This window comes from Pinus tabuliformis, chromosome 9 (assembly GCF_031772625.1).
Source record: "Pinus tabuliformis cultivar Carrire ecotype Pingquan chromosome 9, CPIR1, whole genome shotgun sequence".
Classification (NCBI taxonomy): Eukaryota; Viridiplantae; Streptophyta; class Pinopsida; order Pinales; family Pinaceae; genus Pinus; species Pinus tabuliformis.
The window spans coordinates 226,537,021-226,556,605 of NC_142307.1; the positions used below are offsets into that span (position 1 = coordinate 226,537,021).

General features: G+C 40.1%; 1 protein-coding gene across 8 annotated transcripts in view; it reads left to right on the forward strand.

Moving 5' to 3' along the window:
* Positions 1-19,585, forward strand: part of LOC149148004 (ras-related protein RABH1e-like) — a 479,517-nt gene that overhangs the window by 36,229 nt on the left and 423,703 nt on the right. For 2 of the 8 annotated variants that reach the window (XR_016263148.1, XR_016263149.1), the window contains exons 1-2: positions 18,584-18,806; positions 18,922-19,103. The exons of 1 other annotated variant lie outside the window; for it this stretch is intronic. The gene's annotated coding sequence lies outside the window, so the exon portion shown is untranslated. Of the gene's footprint in view, positions 1-18,569; positions 18,807-18,921; positions 19,104-19,585 lie in introns of those variants that run through there. 5 more of the 8 variants (XM_089441572.1, XM_089441573.1, XR_016263150.1 and 2 more) reach the window with 5 other exon arrangements.

Consider the following 19,585-nt stretch of genomic DNA (forward strand, 5'->3'; position numbering starts at 1 on the left):
AAAGACTTTTCAAAGTGGTTTGATCAACTGTGAGGTAAAAGATTTCCCAACCCAGGTGAATGAAACAGTGTCGTGTTCAAGAGTGGTAATAAAGTTTCTTTTGAGACAAAAGGTAACAAACAGGTTCATTCTTCTCTCTTTTCCCCCACCATTTCTGGCAAGTACCTCTTTATTTTTAACAAGCTTGAGGAGGATAACATATGCTTGATTGTAAGCTCATCCTTCGGACGAGTCCAACCTAGTTTAAATTCGAACCCTAGGAAGGAGTGGTTCGTTCCTGTTTGTAATTGAACAGGTCCTCTACTGTAAAAGTTTAACGAGCCCAGTATAGGAGAAACTCGGCGTTTTTCAATTTTAGAGAGTCTGAAAAACTTAAGAAGACTCCAAGTTGAACTTTTTCGTACATTTGTGTCCCTCAAGCCCGAAAAAGTATAAAATAATACCTGGGGGAACCGCTTGATCTTGCGACCAAGGAGTACTTTCATAATAGTGTCGTTGACCTGAAAAGTAAAAAGCGATCAAGGACACGTCGTTTTATTTCCTTATCGAGTTTGAAACGACAAAAACCCGGCAATCTTTTCCTGATTTTGCGGTCAGAAAAGAGCTAAAAGGGGACCGTCTTTTAATTCCGTTTTAACGAGTGTAAAAGAAACGCTCGGCAATCTTTTCATGTTTTAAGAGTCTGAAAAGGGCTTAAAAGAGAACTCCAAGGTTTCACTTTTTCGTAAGTTTTAACGAGTTCGAAAAAGGGATAAAAATGTACTCATGGTTTTCACTTTTTCGTAAGTTTTAACGAGTTCGAAAAAATGATAAAAATGTACTCATATGGCCAACTTTCAATTTAATTTACGAGTAGGAAAAGACGGAAAGATCTCGGCATTTTCATTTGTTTTACGAGAATCAAAGATAGCAAAATAATCTCGGTATTTTCATGAGTTTAACGAGTCTTGAAAATAACTGAAATTGACTCGAGATAGGTTTCATTTTTACAAAAGCTTGAAACAGAGAAAAACTATGCTTCAAAGTAGTTTCATTTTTACGCAAGCTTGAAACAGAGAGGAAACTGTGCTTGATGCCCCCTAAGCATAACTGCTAGAGTGCATGCCCCCCTAGCTTCATTTCATTCAACCATTTGGATGAAATGAAGGTTTAGTGACGAGATCATTTAAAAGACTTTGACCTAAAACTGTAAGAAAATTATGCAAAAAACTGAAATAACTAACCTAAATATACAACTTAACATTTACGAGATCTAGTCAATCTCTCGACTCAAGTAGAGGAGGATTTGTTTCATTTTTTAAACGAGCTTGACACAGGAAAAGAACTATGCTCGGATTCGGTTTCATGTTTACACAAGCTTGAAACGAAAAACTATGCTTGTTACAAGTTCACATGCCCCCGGCATAATGATGCAAATCAAGGTACATGCCCCCCAAGCTTCATTGCATTCAATGAGGTGGATGGAATGAAGCTTTACTTTCAATATCTTGGAAAGACTCGTGGGAGTTGTTTCATTTTTTAGCGAGCTTGACACAAGACAAGGAACTTTGCTCATAACTACTCTCTACAATCTACCTAACAAAAAACTATACTCTAAAAACCTTGATTCATTTTTTAACGAGCTTGACACAAGACAAGGAACTATGATCAAAAATCCTTGATTCATTTTTTAATGAGCTTGACACAAGACAAGGAACTGTGCTCAAAAATCCTTGATTCATTTTTTAATGAGCTTGACACAAGACAAGGAACTATGCTCATGACTAATCACTAAAATCTACCTAACTAACCTATCCTTGTTTCATTTTTTAAAGAGCTTGACACAAGACAAGGAACTATGCTCAAGAAGTTCGCATGCCCCCAGCATAATGATGCAAAGCGAGGCACATGCCCCCCAGGCTTCATTGCATTCAACCGGCTGGATGAAATGAAGGTTTACTTTCAATATTTAACTTGAAAAAGGAGTTGTTTCATTTTTAAGGAGGTTGACACAAGAAAAGAACTATCCTCATACCTGATTCATTTTTTGACGAGGTTGACTCAGTAACAGGAACTATCCTCATACCTGATTCATTTTTTAATGAGGTTGACTCAGAAACAGGAACTATCCTCATACCTGATTCATTTTTTAATGAGGTTGACTCAGTAACAGGAACTGTCCTCAAAACCCTACTTACATATCCTAAAAGCTAGCTGATTCATTTTTTAATGAGGTTGACTCAGTAAAAGAACTGTCCTCATTACAGCCTATTTCATTTTTTAACGAGGTTGATACAGGAAAAAACTATCCTCGTACTCACTGATTCATTTTTTAACGAGGTCGACACAGTAAAAGGAACTTTCCTCTTACCATCCAATTTCATTTTTTAACGAGGTTGAGAGAGGAACAAACTATCCTCGTAACATTGATCATGGCTTCCAACTGGAGGAAAGACATGTCAATGGACACACCTTGATCATGGCTTCCAAGAGGTCTTCATCCGAAGGAAGAATACTTCTTGGGAAGGAACACATGTCAAGGGACTCAAAAGGGATAAGAACATCGTGTTCAAGTAATCCCATAGAGTTTTCCATGTCAATTACCGGAGCTAAATCAAAGGAAGATGAGCAAACAGTGAGAGGCTCACTTACATCGGTAACTGAAATCATGGGTCCGGTTGCCACATAATTAACCCGTGGCAGGGTAGATACCACTTTAGAATCACGAACATTTAGGGGTGTCATATTATTGGTAGTTGAAAAAAGACTAGGGAACGAAAGCTGGTCTACAGTCACAATACTGCCATTGTGAGGGAAAGACATCACGCGAAAGAGTGTCGATACGACAGCTTTCATTGCATAAACATAGTCTCGCCCAAGGAGTAAATTGAAATCCAAGGGACCTCGAACTACCATAAGATCAACACAAACAGTTTTACCTTCCAAGGTAATAGAAAACTTAGGAAGGATCCCTAAAGGTTCACTAATTGTTCTGTTAAAAGCTTTCAGATTCTGCGTAATAGGCGCAAGCTGAGGGGAACCCAAAGCTTTCCAAACAGCTGAGGATAAAATACTAACAGAAGCACCTTCATCTACCTGAGTATGATGTATGTCCCTACCACCAGCCTTGACAATGATTTGGAAAGGGATGGAGGAAGGAAGACGAGGTTCTGTCAGTCTATTCCAATCAAAGGAAAAGACCTCAGTACTTGGAGGGGGTTCTGTAGAAACAGGTGAAATGCCCCCCGGCATAGAAGAATCCGATGTAACAAGAAGAACATCAGCGGTATGAAATTTACTCTCGAAAAGGAGAGTGTGATCGACCGAATGTGAAATTGAATCGACCACTTGATCAACTAATGGATCATCAACCTGAGTGACATGAGTTTCACTCTCCAATGGGAGAGTGTGATCGACTGTACTTGAATTTAGATCAATCACTCCGTCAGTTGACGGTAGGTTGGGAGAAAGTTTACGGTAACCAGTTGGAAATTCTTGCTGTGGAACAGTAAGGTTTTCCAACAATGTTGAGGCTTCATCCATGTGAGGGCAAATGTGAGTTTGATGACTCCCTTTGCATAACTTACAAGGAAACCTAACTTTACCCTTTTTCCCAGGAATCTGACTATCACTGGTTGATGGATCAATGGAAAGTTGATGAGATTTTTTTGACCATACTTCCAAGACCTTTGGAATACCAAGACAATTGACAAGGAAGTGGTCACCCTTACAAAGCCTGCAAGGGTATTTGGGTTTACGATGCATGTCGGAATTTTCCTCAACACAACTAACACTTACAGCCATGGTTGGTTGGTTGACTTCTTTCTTATCTTGCTTCTTCTTCTTCTTCTTCTTCTTCCCTTTCTTCTTCTTCTTAGCCTCCTGGTTACTAACATCAAGGCTTTTACCAGGCGAAGAGGAAGAAAAATTAGGCGAAGAAGGTAAAGGGTCAACAGAAGGTTGGTGATGTTGAGATGGTGAACTCTGTTGAGGTGAAGCATCCGGTTGAGGTGGAACAATTGGAGTACTTTGGGCCAACGAAGTTGAAAATAACCATATCGGTAAACCTATTGTAAATCCAGGTAATGACAAAGTAGCCATGTAAGGAGGACCAACATTTCCAAAGTAAGGAAAAGTACTAGGATTCTCATTAGGAGGGGTTCCTAGGTTGATAAATTCCGGAACATTTGCCATTATATTCAACTTCAGTGAATTTTATTAACAATTTAAAACTAAAATTCACAATTCACAATTCACACTTAACAACTAAAATTCACAATTCACACCTATGGTCTCTAAAAGTAAAAACAAACAAATTAACACGCGCTATCAAATCTAGGAGTCAAACCACACACAAACAGTAAGCTCTCCGGACCGAAAACACTAGTTGGTGATGAAGCCCAACCTCGCAGAATTCAGTACAGAAATGGCGGGTGGAACAGTTACCCCGGCAACCTGCTTAATGAATAGACCGGCACAAGTTCCTCCACTTTAACCGTCTCGAAGTGAAGTGAACCCCCCGGAAAATCCAAGTGAGTATAACCGACGTCTGCTCCAGGTACAGTGGGACCTTCCCTCCACCGTCACCTCGGTAGAACCCTAAAGATTATGGTCACTAAGGTCACCAACAGTAACAAATACACCTGGGGGAACAGTCTAAACTCCGACAGCACGCAAGGGCAGAGTAGCAAGCTCAATCCCCTTACCGGCTCCTTGACAACAATCCAAGGTTTACCGATAAGTGACCCCTGGCTCCTCGACAATGGTTAATCCGAGGTTTACCGTTTGTAATACGTACTGTCTGGCGTCGTTCCCAACGAGGGGGGAATGATCCCCTCACTGGTTCGGACACGAGCTCGTGCTTCTCCTTTAAGAGGAGCTTTCCCAGAGTGCAATTGAAACAATTGGATTTATTCTACTCAAGATAAACTATCTGTTTGGTTTTGTAGTCTTGGAGAGTTAAGTACTCAACTACTCCAAGACCCTAGCCTAAGCTATGTTGGTGTTTCAGAGCCCTAGAAATGTAAAAATTACTAGATGAATTTTAATTAAGCGCTGTGTTATTAAGGCTGTTATTACTCAAATGGGTAAATGGAGATGAAACCAATGGTGTTATGACCCGACTCAACTGAATGCAATCGAATATGATAATGCAATCCTTTCAATTCGATGAATCCTAACTAAAGTAAGGAGAGAGTTTCCATTCACTTCCAACAATGCAAAAAATTGATCATTAAGAGAAAATTTAACAAATTCTCTAATGCACTAATTTCATCAAGAAAAACTAATGCAAATCAATTCCAAACCAATTTTTATTTTTATTTTTGTGTAAATTCAAATCAAAGAAAGCTGATCTAAATCTACGATTGATTTTTCAGAATGTAAACTATGCAATTGTAATCTATGCACAATTCACATGAAAAGTATGCAAATGTAATCTATGCACATTTTTCATTCATATTCTGAAACTGAGAACTCTAATTATGCAAATGTGATCTATGCAAGAGAATTCTCAAACACAAGATGATTCTAATGTAATCTAAGAACCAATCAAGTGCAAGTCGAGAAAATTGGGTGAGAGTTCCAAAGATCAAAACATAAAAACACTCAAAGGCGATTAACACTCATACACAATTTAGCCCCCGCCGGCGAATGAGGGGGAAATTTTTTTGCAAAAACAAAAGCAAAAAGATGCAAAATTGTGAAAAGACTGAGACAAACCTCCAAGTAATGATCAAAGGAAATCAAATCAAGAATTTCTCAAGAAAGAGACTCAAAACACCCAATTGATGAAAACTAAGAGCAGGAACAAGCTTAGATGAAGATTCTGGACAAGGGACTAATGAATCTGGGCAGAAAAAACTAAGAAAAACAAAATCTAAAAGCAATTAAAGCAAAAATAGAGTTTTCCTAAATTTTTACAGGAAGACGCAGGCAACCCGTTAGAACAGGCGCGGGCCCGCTCTGTGCAAACGGCAAAAGCGCGTCCAAAGACGCACTGTGCAGTACTCAGAGGGTGCGTCCGTCTGAAAAAATCAAGAAAAACCAAAATAAAACTAATCCTAAGCTAACCCACCCAGAGACAGAATCACAGAGCCAAAACCAGAAAAATAAACCAATTTTCTCAAAGCAAAGTTCACATAAAGGAAAAGACTTTTCTCATCAATGGAATCTATCCCCAGTGGAGTCGCCAATTTGTCGTGGCGGAAAAAGTCGTTTGTGCGGACACAACTGACCTCCCTAGGAGTCTAAACTCTCTAGCGACAAACAAGACAAAATGGAGTGATCTTTCTCTAAATATACCTTTTAAAACATGAAAACTACAAGTGTTTAGGCTTACCTTATTCCAAAACGCTGTTGTTGTAGTCCGTCCTTGCCGATCCGGATGAGCTCCTCCTTCATGTCAATTCCTGCAACCACAAACAATCAAACAATTACCAAGCACTTGCATTTCATATAATAAAACATATATTCAACATGCAGACCAAGGAACACATGAAATAACTCATTAACACAAGCTATTGAGAAAAATAAACCAGTTTGTATTAATAACGAAACAAAGAAACTCTTACAACCTGGCCTTGGTGTTGTGCAAGTTCCTCCCAGGGTCCATCAAGGGTTTTCCTCTACTTTGACAAAGCTCACCCACTTCCAAGTAGAATCAAGCAAAGACAATCTCTCCTCACAAAGGTTCTAAATGGAAGACCTAAATCCTGCAGCATTTACCCAAAGAAAATGTATAGCTCCAACCTCCTCTCCTTCTGGCTCAATGCCTTTATTTATAGTGCTGTAAAGAGGTTATTCAGGTCCACTATCAATGGGATCATCCCCCTCTTTGGGTGGGATAGGTCCCTTATTGATGGGATAAGTTCCCCCTTAATAGAGATACATGAACCAACTGGAGGCGCATCCATTTCATCAAACCGACCTCTAGAATGTTCTAGAAGTAACCACAAGTAACTTTTTCAAGATAAAACTCGCGCATTTTGCCTTTTACAGAGGGACGCACCTGTCCCTTAACATACAGAGCGTCCATGGACGCAGATTTTGTGAACATGGTCAGCGTCCCCGCAGGTAAGGCTAGAGAGAACCTGCGACCCCAGAGATAAACATAGTTTTTACAAGACTTTCTCTCTTCTTTGAGTTTGAGATGGATAACAGAGGCATAAGACTTGCCTAAGAGGGTAGCATGACTGTTGATTTGAGCCATACTAACTGTAAGTAGTCAAGGTGACATTTTTTAGTGTAACAAAGTGGGAAGAGTATCTCCCTTTGGTAGGGTTCACATACAACAACGATTATCAGGAGTCACTAAGGATGAGTCCTTTTGAGGCATTGTATGGGCGGAGTTGTAACACTCCTATCTGTTGGAGTGATCCGGTTAAAAGGGTATTGATTGGACCAAATATGTTGGCAGACATGGAACATGTAATGTAGGTAATCAAGAAGAATATAAAGGAAGCACGGGATAGGAAAAAGAGTTATGTAGATAGGAACAAGTTGTTCAAGGAGTTCCAGGTTGGGGAACGCGTGTACTTGCACATCAAACCAAAGAAGAGCTCCTTGCGGATTGGCTCATGTGCCAAGCTGGCACCACGATTTTGTGGACCCTTTAGTATCATTGAGAGGATTGGGCCAGTAGCCTATCGATTTGCACTGCCTTCGACAGTGAAAGTCCACGACGTTTTCCATGTATCTTTGCTTAAAAAGTATATTAAGGATGTTGATCATGTAATTGACTGGTCTGTATTGCAGGTGGAACCAGATGGAAAATTCCAACTAAAGCCTTAGTGTATATTACAGAAAAAGGTGATCATTGTCCAGAACCGATCAATCGAGCAAGTTAAAGTGAAATGGAAGCACTTTGGGCCCAATGAAGCTACATAGGAGATGGCAGATTAGATGCGGGCCATGTATCCTTCCTTGTTTGTCGGTTGAGGTAAAGCAACTTGATATGGTGGTTTGGTAATTGCTTATGGTGGTTTGGTATTTGCTTATGGTGGTTTGGTATTTTCTTTATGATGATTTGATATATTATATGTGATGTTTTGATATATGCTTAGACATGGTGTTTAGTATATGTTTTGATATATGTAGAATTTTCACCTGTAGATCAACCTAATATATGCAATGTCCTAAAGCATAATACTTGATCTACTTCTACCATAAACTTTGCGGAAGCTTAAACAAATATGAGCATCATCAAGCATGAACAGATATAACTGAGAATGAGAAGTAATCAACCATAACACAGAAGATATATCACTAGGGAAAGCACCAGCCTAAAACCCCAACTCTGTATTATCATACAAGTGGAAATCTTGTTCAAGTTACAAAAAGAATTAGCTCTCAAGCTATCCTGATCTCTCTGCACTCAAACAATACAGCTCACAGACTCAATAGACATAGAATATATCTTCCTCAAGCCCTCCAAGCCTCCTATTTCCTTGCGTAGTTTTGATTGGGGTCCAATGATATCACATGTGTGAATTGGCCTCATCACACTCACTGTAACCTCAGGTCCAACTGCGCAATCCATAAGGAATAATATTCCTTCTGCATGTAAGGAATATTCACCAAGGAATATCCTAGCAACTGATAGTACATTGTCCCTCCATCTAATCTCAACTGGGTCTCTGACTGAACTGACATGCATGAGTTATCCATGAGTGAATACTCGGTTATCTGAAATACAGTAGTTACATGCATGCAAGCATTAACTAACTGAACTCTCATTAATTTAACAAACTGTTAAATTAATCTAATTGGACTTGACTAAGTTAAACTAAGTCAACTGATTACAACTCAATATTACAACTCATCCTTATCTCTTTAACTGAAGGTTAAATTCCTCAATTAATGGAGAAACTGTTGCATGTCCTCACATAGACTTCAAGATTGAATTTCCTTAACTAATTAACTCAAGATGAATTAATTAATTAATTTCCAAACTGCTGTTGATATCAAATTCGAATTTTACTTCCTATGTTTAGTCCAGGGACTGACTAAAAAAGGAAGGGATCCCGAAATGCTATTTTTAGAAAAGCTATTTTTAGCACTTTCACTTTTCACCCATTGTAGCTAAGACCTTCAATGGCTGAACTGCTATTTATAGCCTGGCTATTTATAGCAGTGCTATTTTTAGCAATTTCTATTTTTAGCATTTCTTGTTGCACACTTTTCAACACTCCCTCTCAACAAGAAAGGGATTATCAGCAACCCCGATCCTGTCTCTGTGGAACTCGAACTTGCATTTTGACAATGCCTTTGTCAAAATATCTGCATCCTGTTTCTTGGTCGAAACATACTGCAACATCATGATCCTCTTGATCACACAGTCCCATAGATGATGGTAACGGATATCTATATGCTTGGACCTGTCATGAAACACTGGATTCTCAGAGAGTTTTAAGCAACTCTGATTATCACAGTATATCACTGTTGGATCCATCATCTGACCAAACAATCCCACTAGAATCTTCCGCATACAAATCGCCTCACATGTTGCCTGACTCGCAGCCATGTATTCAGCCTCTGCTGAGCTAAGTGCAACTAATCTCTGTTTCCTACTATACCAAGAAACTGCAGCTGAACCAAGGTTGAAGATTCCTCCAGAAGTGCTCTTCTGGTCTGATGGACTACTTGCCCAATCCGCATCTGTGAAGCCTTGCAACTTCACTCCCTCTATCTGTCTATACCATAATCTGTACTGTGTAGTGCCTCTGAGATATCTCAACACATGCTTTGCTGCCTTCCAAAACAACTCGGTAGGCTGAACCATAGCTTGACTTAGCTGGTTCACCGCAAAGCATAATTTGGTCGTGTGTTCACCAAATACATGAGTGAACCCACCAGCTACTGATAAACAGTAGCGGCTACTACCTCACCTGAGGTAACATCCTCCTTCCTCTAGTTCCCAGCTAGAGGAGTCTGCATGGGCTTGCACTTCTCCATGTGAAAGCACCTGAGTATCTCATTGGCATACTTGCCTTGAGACACAAATACTTCCCCATCTTTCTGCCACACTTCCATGCCTAGAAAGTAGTGCATGAGGCCCATGTCCTTCATCTCGAACTCTCTTGCAAGGTCCTCCTTGCAAGACTGTATCAGTTGGTCATCACCTGTCAAAATCAGATCATCGACATAAAGTACAATAATCAATGGCTTACCTTCTACCATGATGTGGTAAAGGTTCACATCTGCTTCACTCTTGGTGAATCCCAACCCGGTGAAATAGCTGTCGATCATGGTATACCAAGCACGGGGTGCTTGCTTCAGCCCATACAGTGCTCGCTTGAGTCGGTAGACATACGACTCGCGATCGAAGGTCTCAAATACTTCGCGTTGCTCAATGTATACCTCTTCCTCAATCTTCCCATTGAGGAACGTCATCTTCACATCCATCTGATGGATCTTCCGACCCATCTGAACTGATAGAGCTAGCATCGATCTGATAGATGAGTACCTTGCTATGGGAGCAAGGGTCTCATCGTAGACGATCCCCTCAACTTGTGAGAAACCTCAGGCAACAAACCTTGCCTTGTGTTTCTCAACACTGCCATCAGCTGCCTGCTTTACCTTGTAAAGCCATCGGGAACTAACCACTGACTTGTCCGCAGGTCTAGGGACAACATCCCACACAGTGTTCCACATGATAGAATCGTACTCTTCTACCATTGCATCAACCTAGACTAGTTGTTGCACGGCCTCTTGAAAAGAAGAAGGTTCGGACGCTACACACTCCCCAACCAGGGCCATGTAGCCAGTGTATCTCGCAGGAGATCTCCTCTGTTTGCGCTGAGAGCATGGCTGCCCCACATTCTCTCTTGCATCCTGCATCAATCTGTCAGCTTCCCGTGAGCATTTCCGCCCGTCTCTGGAAGACTCTCCAGGAGTGGTGGTCTCCACTACTAGATCCTCTGCATGTGGCTGATCCACATCATCAGGAGGCTCCTCCTCCTTTGGAACTAAAAGTTCCTCATCACCATGCAACTTGAGCTCCCTCTCAAGTGACACTCGCATGGCTCTTTGCTCATCGAACTTCAGATCCCTGCGCACTATGGTCCTCTGACTGGCAGGCAGAAACACACGATAGTTGTGGGGTGTATCTGTGTACCCCACAAGTATCCCCAACTCAGCTGTTGGGTCTAGCTTCTTCCGAGCATCTTTGGTCACATGACAGAAAACTGGTGATCCAAAGATGCGGAAGTGACTCACATCTGGCCACTTCCCCAAAAAATCCTCCATAGGTGTCTTCATCCCCAAAATACGATGAGGACTTATGTTCTGAAGATACACTGCTGTATTGCATGCCTCAACCCACAGATGAAGTGGTAGGCTTTGGTCATGCAACATTGCTCGAGCTGCTCCCACAATAGATCTATTCTTCCTTTCAGCCACCCCATTCTGTTGTGGGTTATGAGGTGTCGTCAGTTCCCATTTAATTCCTTCTGCAACACAGAAGTCTTTAAACTGCTGGGAAACATACTCTCCACCATTGTCGCTATGCAAGGCTTTTACTTTCTACCCAGATTCTTTCTATGCTGATGCCTTAAACTCACAAAACCCAAAGAAGGTCTGATCCTTCTTTTGCATAAAGTAGATCCAACATCTACAAGAAAAATCATCAATGAAAATAACATAGTACCTTTGTTTAGTAGTGGAGGCTGTAGAGAATGGTCCACATACATCTAAGTGAACTCGCTCCAGGATTGCTCTAGCTCTACTATCCCAATCCTGAAAGGAAGCTTTCGCATACTTACCCAGGGTGCATCCTTTGCATGTATCCGTTTGCTCCAGTTTTCCCTTGAGTAGGCCGGTATAAATTTGCTGCATGATCTTCAAGGCCCCGTGATGCAAGTGGCCCAGTCTCCTATGCCATAGCTTGCCAACATCTTGGCTTTGCACCACCTCTGCTTTGGAACTTAGTGCAACACAGTCATCTACCTCCAGCTTGTAGAGATTCTTTACTCGAATCCCTATTCGCTTGGTCTGTCCGGTGCCGATATGCCTCAGGAACACTTTTCCTTTACTAAAGACTACATCATAGCCTTTATCTTCTAGCATAGCAATAGACACAAGATTCTTTTTCAAACCTGGTACATATTTAACAGCAGATAGGGTGAGAGGCGCAGCATGCTCCCTCTGAAACACAATTGTACCTTCACTTGAGACACAATATTTTCCATCGTCGCCCATTTCAATCTGCATCTGGAGATCCTTCTCCTCCAATGTACTGAAAAGATTCTTGTCACTCGACATGTGGAAAGAAGCTCCACTGTCCAAGTACTAAACACATCCCACCATGGATGAAACCATGCATGTGATAAGTGAAAAATCCAACTCAAATTGTGAAGCTAGTACATCACCATCAGATCCCTTTGAGGAACCCTTCTTGGATTTCTTCTGTGGGCAATACATAGCATAATGGCCCACTTCATGATAGTGAAAGCATCACACCTTCGACTTGTCAACCTTCTTCCCACCATGAGAAGATTTGGAATGGGACGCCTTCCCTTTCCCTTTCTTATCTTTACTCGCTAAAGCTAGATTTTCTTCATCATCTTGTTTTGATGAAGATCCATCCCTGGTGCTCCGCCTTATCTCCTCCTGCATTAGGTCCGACCAAAGTCATTCCCAATTTGGCAGTTTCTCTCTTCCATTAATCGAGTCCTAGTAGCTATGTGAGCTCTTTGGAATACTGAGGAGTGCTAGGCTCACCATGTCATCATCAGCAGTCACAACCCCTACACTTGCAAGCTCATCCCTGCAGGCGGTGAGCTTGTTCAAGAACATAGAGATTGTGTTGCCCTTTTTGCACTTGATCTTGTGAAGTTTGTCCTTTAGCGCCAGCTTACTCTAATAGCTGCTATTCTGATAAAGATCCTTCAATGCTTTCCACATCGAAAACAGAGTCTCCTTCCCATGGAAGCTCGAGACAATGTGATCTCGAACTCCCTCCAGGAGGATTCTCCTTGCTCTAGCCACACACTTTTTCCATTTCGCTAGTTGAGTAGCATCGGTCGGCTTTTGGACTTCTTGATCAATGAAGTCCTTGAGACCGTTATCTTCCAATATTGCCTCCATGCGATCCTTCTAGGCTATATAATTCGAATTGCCATCAAGGGCATATTCGAGTCTTAAGCCACTGAATGCCATCGGTGAAATACATGTGATAAGAACTCAATTCAATATTCAGAAACCAAACTTCGTACTTCTCCTGCTTGTATACTGTTCTGATTTGATCACCTTTGCTCCGATACCATGTAGAATTTTCACATGTAGATCAACCTAATATATGCAATGTCCTAAAGCATAATACTTGATCTACTTCTACCATAAACTTTGCGGAAGCTTAAACAAATACGAGCATCATCAAGCATGAACAAATATAACTGAGAATGAGAAGTAATCAACCATAACATAGAAGATATATCACTGGGGAAAGCACCAACCTAAAACCCCAACTCTATATTATCATACAAGTGGAAATTTTGTTCAAGTTACAAAAAGAATTAGCTCTCAAGCTATCCTGATCTCTTTGCACTCAAACAATACAGCTCATAGACACAATAGACATAGAATATATCTTTCTCAAGCCCTCCAAGCCTCCTATTTCCTTGCACAGTTTTAATTGGGGTCCAATGATATCACATGTGTGAATTAGCCTCATCACACTCACTGTAACCTCAGGTCCAACTGCGCAATCCAGAAGGAATAATATTCCTTCTGCATGTAAGGAATATTCACCAAGGAATATCCTAGCAACTGATAGTACATTGTCCCTCCATATGATCTCAAGTAGGTCTCTGATTGAACTGACATGCGTGAGTTATCCATGAGTGGACACTCAGTTATTTGAAATACAGTAGTTACATGCATACAAGCATTAACTAACTAAACTCTCATTAATTTAACAAACTATTAAATTAATCTAACTGGACTTGACTAAGTTAAACTAGGTCAACTGATTACAACTCAATATTGCAACTCATCCTTATCTCTTTAACTGAAGGTTAAATTCCTCAATTGATGAAGAAATTGTTGCATGTCCTCACATAGACTTCAAGAATGAATTTCCTTAACTAATTAACTCAAGATGAATTAATTAATTAATTTCCAAACTACTGTTGATATCAAATTCGAATTTTACTTCCTATGTTTAGTCTAGGGACTGACTAAAATAATAAGGGATCCCGAAGTGCTATTTTTAGCACTTTCACTTTTCACCCATTGTAGCTAAGACCTCTAATGGCTGAACTGCTATTTATAACAGTGCTATTTTTAGCAATTTCTATTTTTAGCATTTCTTGTTGCACACTTTTCAACAATATATGTTTTGGTATATGGTTTGGCATATGTTTTGGTATCTATATTTTTGATGATGCTGTTATATGTACAGTATGGATGTAAATACCGTAATGAGCTATGTTATAAAGCTCCACTATGCGGTACAGGTGTCATGCTATTATGCTATCATGTGGTTATGTTATCATGATGTTATGGTGTTATATGAGTTGGCACTCACCAGGATGATCATTGTAAATATCGTAATGGGCCGTATTATAAAGCTCCACTATGCGGTATGTTGTCATGATGTTTTTCTCTTGAGAAAATATTTCATTGTAAATACTGCATCGAGCTGTGTTATAAAGCTCCATGAGCAGTATGTCTTCTTTCAACGGGTTGCTGAGGTATATGCGTGATTGAACACCGAGGGCGGTGTCCCCCAAGGGGGAGGGTTCTATAACATCCCTAGTGAAAATTTCATGTAATAAAAGTTAAAAAAACAATAACCACATATGAATGGGACACTTATTCCAAGCTGAATGTTGGGCAAGGCATCCTAGGGGGTGTTCATTTGGTTGTTTATGGCTAAGGAAATTGGCAAAGACAATGGCTAAGGTTTTGAAAATGCAAAATGGCATTTTTGGCAAAATTATTTATGAAAATAATGGAAATTAGGAGAAAAAGGAGGTGAAAGGCCACAGGTTGCATGTGAGGAGGAAAATGAAGGAAAATAATGGAAAATGAAGAAAATAGAGGCCTCATCCATAAAAAGGCTTATGAGGATCAATTGGTAACCTTTTGTTAGTTTAGCTTTGGAGCTCTTTCATTATTCTCTCTCTCTCATACTCTTGGACACTTGTAGTTTTCTTGGATAACTTTGGCATTAGAGCAAGAAAGGCAAAGAAGGCAAGAGGAAGCAAAGATCAAGCAGGGAAAGGCAGGATCAAGCAGCTACAACAAACTTCATTGCAGGTATTGACTTGCATGTGTATTTTCCTTGCTAGATTTGGCATGCATGGGATTGCATGTGTTTCTTTTCTACCATGGCATGGGTTTTGCCAAGTGTGACAGTATTTTCAGCCTAGCCTTGCCATTTCCTGATAGCTTTGATGAGATGGGTTCTCTCATTCGGTTTATGTGGGATGGCTGGATTGGATTCGAAGCTGAGTGGGGTGGATCTTCAAATTGACAAACACATGGTGTAGTGGTCCCTGAACCGGATTGAGGATGCACGAAGCCACTGGCCTAGTAACCCCTGAACTAGACTGTGGGTTGCGGTAAAGCCAGATTGTGTGCCTCGGTGGGCCTAGGAATCCTTGCCGGTGAATGGCGGGATATACGGTAAAGCCAAGAGGTGGATTTTCTCTCCATTGGGCCTAGTGATTCCGGGATGGAATGCATGGTAAAGCCTAGAGAGTATGTCTCGGTGTAGGGCCTAGTGATCCCTGGATTGGACTACGGATGCACGGTAAAGCCCAAGAGAATAAGAGGCACTCAAATCCTCACGGTGTAGACGGAGGACTCTGGTGGCATCCACATTGATTGATGTTTTTGATGTGTTCTATGAGTCCCACATTCATGCTTGGAATATGGCACAAAGGTGATTTGCTAAAGAGAGACTTGGCTTATCCAATCTATGGTCAGGTGGAACCTGGTAGTCACATCTTCGGTTGGTTCATTACATTAATTAATGAGAAATTCATTCCATTGATTTTCATGTGTAAATTTACTAGTGTATATATGGATTTTGATGACTGATATATCTATTGTATTTCTGTCCCTATTATGTTGGTTAGATGTATATTTTATGACAACAACTATGTTTGGCTCTTAGCATGTTTGTACTTGTCTTTGAATGGATATGGTATCTATGACCTAATAAGTGATAAGGCAACTAATGGCATGAGGGAACAATGGTTCGTAGCGATTCTCAGATAAGTATGAGATCCCTACACTTAATTCTGTTGTTTACACCTATAGGTTACATGTTGACAATATGTTTGATGAAATGTCTGTCATGGCTAGTAGGGGTTTGGTTAAGGTCTTGATCAACTTATTGCTTTTGCATCATTGTTTCCCTATACTTTACTTGATTATGAGCTTTCATTCCATTCTGGGCAGTGGCCTGGGCTCTGGGCCTGAAAAAGTGGCTTAAATCCTGGGGTCGCTGGCACAAAATTGGCAACTTTAGTCCACAGTCGTTGGTAGGCAGGCCTATGAGAGCGACTTTAGGTCTCTGGTCGCTCCCTTGCCCATAGCATGAGAGCGACTATGGCCTCAGAGGTCCAGAACAACAGTGGGACCCAGGGACAGGCTATCTAAGTGGTTGACTTGTCTCCTGAGGGTTCTGTTGATGATGTTGGATGAGTGTGTGATGTTTCGTCGATTCCACTTCCTTAAGGTTACCTAGGAGGTCGAATTTGATCATAGTAGCCTCTCGTCTCATGTTTACCTCAGTTAGCATGGTTATTTGGGTGGATGTGGGAGGAGGGTGTTACACATGACTGATGGTCAGCTGAGATATTCTATAACATTATTAGTGTTACCATTATTTTACTTGATGTTCAAATGGAACTGTTGCAGATATGTGGACCATTTCTGATGGCGATCGTTATATAACTTCCCTTGTGTTTTTATGAACTGCAGGGGTCGGTGGTCTATGTGGATGACGGTTTCCTTCTCCAAAATGTAATGATTACATTGTCAGTAGTACTGCATAATAAAATACATCTCTTTATCAAAAGTGGGATGGGTTTAGACTGTATCTGAAAGTGTCTCATTGTGATATGCCACCGGATGCCCCTGCTGGGTAAGAACTGCACCAATAACATAGTCGGAGATGTCTATCTCAATTTCAAATGGTTGTTGTAGGTATGGTAATGTGAAAACTGGTGCAGAGCAGAGACGATGCTTCAACTCGAAAAATTCCTTCTATTGGGATTTAGACCAAAAGAACTTTGCTTTCTCTTCGCCCTTGGTGACTTGACTCAAAGGCCAAGTGATATGAGAGAATCCCAACATGAACCTACGATAGAAATTGGCAAGACCCAGAAAGTTGCGAAGCTCTGTTAGAGTGGTTGGGGATGGCCAATCTCAAATAACTTGTATCTTGGCTGGGTCCACATGCACACCCCTCTCATTAATGATGTGCCCCATAGTTGACCAAATTTGTTGAGAAGTTGCACATGTGATGCATGGTAGGCAAGTCTTTATGCTTTAGCGAACCCCATAGAAATACAAGACAAAACAACAACACAACAATTGAGTTAGACATGTCTACTCATTCATTATGTTAAGGGTTACAGTAAGACTACACATCAAGTTTGCTCTGAGGCTTTCATAAGTCATTTGTACTCTTCAACCTTTGTCTAGAGAATGAAGTTCCAAGTATCTTCTTGCATCAACCAACTATTATGTCCTATGCTTATGTTTTCTTGTTTCTTGATGACAATGCTCTTAATATTTTTCATTGCGTCTCTTCAAGGTATAGTTTTTGTGCTTTGAAGCTATCTTCACCATAATATCACTCTCTATTGATGTTAGTTTGACCATAACCCTTTTGCACTTTGAACTCCTCGTCTTCATATCTTGGCAAACTAGTGTACTCCTTATTCTTGTTGTAATAGTCTATCTCCATCATTTCTTGGTTCAGCTTCACTGCCACACGTCTGCTTCTTTGACTTCCAACACATGACCTTTTAACTTTGTTCACCACCCCACAGTTTGTCCTCTTGTGCATACATTTCTCGACACCAACCATCCATTTGCATCTTTGCATTACCATTTTCCCTGTTCTCTGACATCTACAACTCTCCTCGTGCATTCTCTACATGTATCTAATTAGAAATTCATTACAATGCTTTTGCACCAACTTGCAATGATTCACTTAAACAAAAAAATAATCCATATAAAATACAAAAAATTATTTATAAAAATTAAACTATAATAAAATACAAAACTTAATTTTACCGACCAAAATTTATCAACAATAAACATCAACTTCATCATTTAAATTTTATATTAATAAAAATAATTTTTACAATTACATAAATAATCTATATATATATATAATAATAATAATAATATATATATGAAAATCGACCTTGTATAATATAATATATAATTTTTTTTTTGAATTAATCAAAATAAATGTAAATTTAAAAAACATTCATTGTTATGTAAATATTCCAAATAAAAAATAAATATTTCAACGTCAACAAGAAGATTGGAATGATGACCAGGGACACAAACAGCACACCTTCCACTAGCGAGTGGACGGCATGAATATATACGATACCAAAAGCTGAGTATTTTCAATTTAAATATAAAATAGTTGTCAGCGAAAGAGTGTGATCTGACATTAACCGCAGAATTTGCACTTTTTCCTGCCCTTTCCTGGTATTGTCTCATTCCAAAACATGCTTTTGAAATATCTTCACGAAGGTGGCGTGCGCTTACGGGAAGAGCGATCTGTTCTCTCTACTTCCATTTTCCTTTGCGATTCCGGGCGCCCAATTTGCTTCATTGTGTGTTCGAAGGTAGCATCTTCACAGCTTTTTTGATTGCTTCTTCATCTTTTGCCATCAGATACTCGCAAACCATAGTTGCAGGGGAATAAATTGTGCTCTTTTTATCGTTGGTTTTTCTGATCAGGTCTCTGGTTTTGCTACGGGTGTTTTCGAGCATATCAGCAGGAAGCATGGGTGATATTTCAGAAATTGGGAATGAAGATGCTGCTGCTCCCAAGTTGCCAATACCGGGGAAGAGGAATGTGTTAATAACGAGTGCACTTCCTTATGTGAACAATGTTCCGCATCTCGGAAATCTGATAGGAAGTAAGTTTTTCTCTTTTTTCCTTATCATTATACTCAGGGTAGCTATTTTAATGTCAAACAGGAAAGGCGGCCTGTCATGATATTAAATGCACCTATTTGCCTTTTAATTGAGAAATGCGAAACGAAGCGAGAAATGGGTTGAACGTATGAAATTGGAATAATCGAGTTTGTTACAAGAAACATTTTAGCGTTTTTGTTGATACTCACACAAACATAATTAAATTTCTCAACCATCGATTTTTCTTCGGGGTAAATTATTCAAATTTGTAAAATTAAAAGGAGATATCGTAATCACAGTGTAACGAAATCCAAGTCGGGCCATGCTCAACAGCAGCATGATTCATATTCATAACAGGAATTTTGGAAAAATGAAAATTATCTAAACGCTCTCTATTTGGTTCATAAACGAGAAATCAGCTCACAAACAGACTGATGTACGGAATCCATCATTGTTCCAGAACATTAGTATTAATATGACTGCG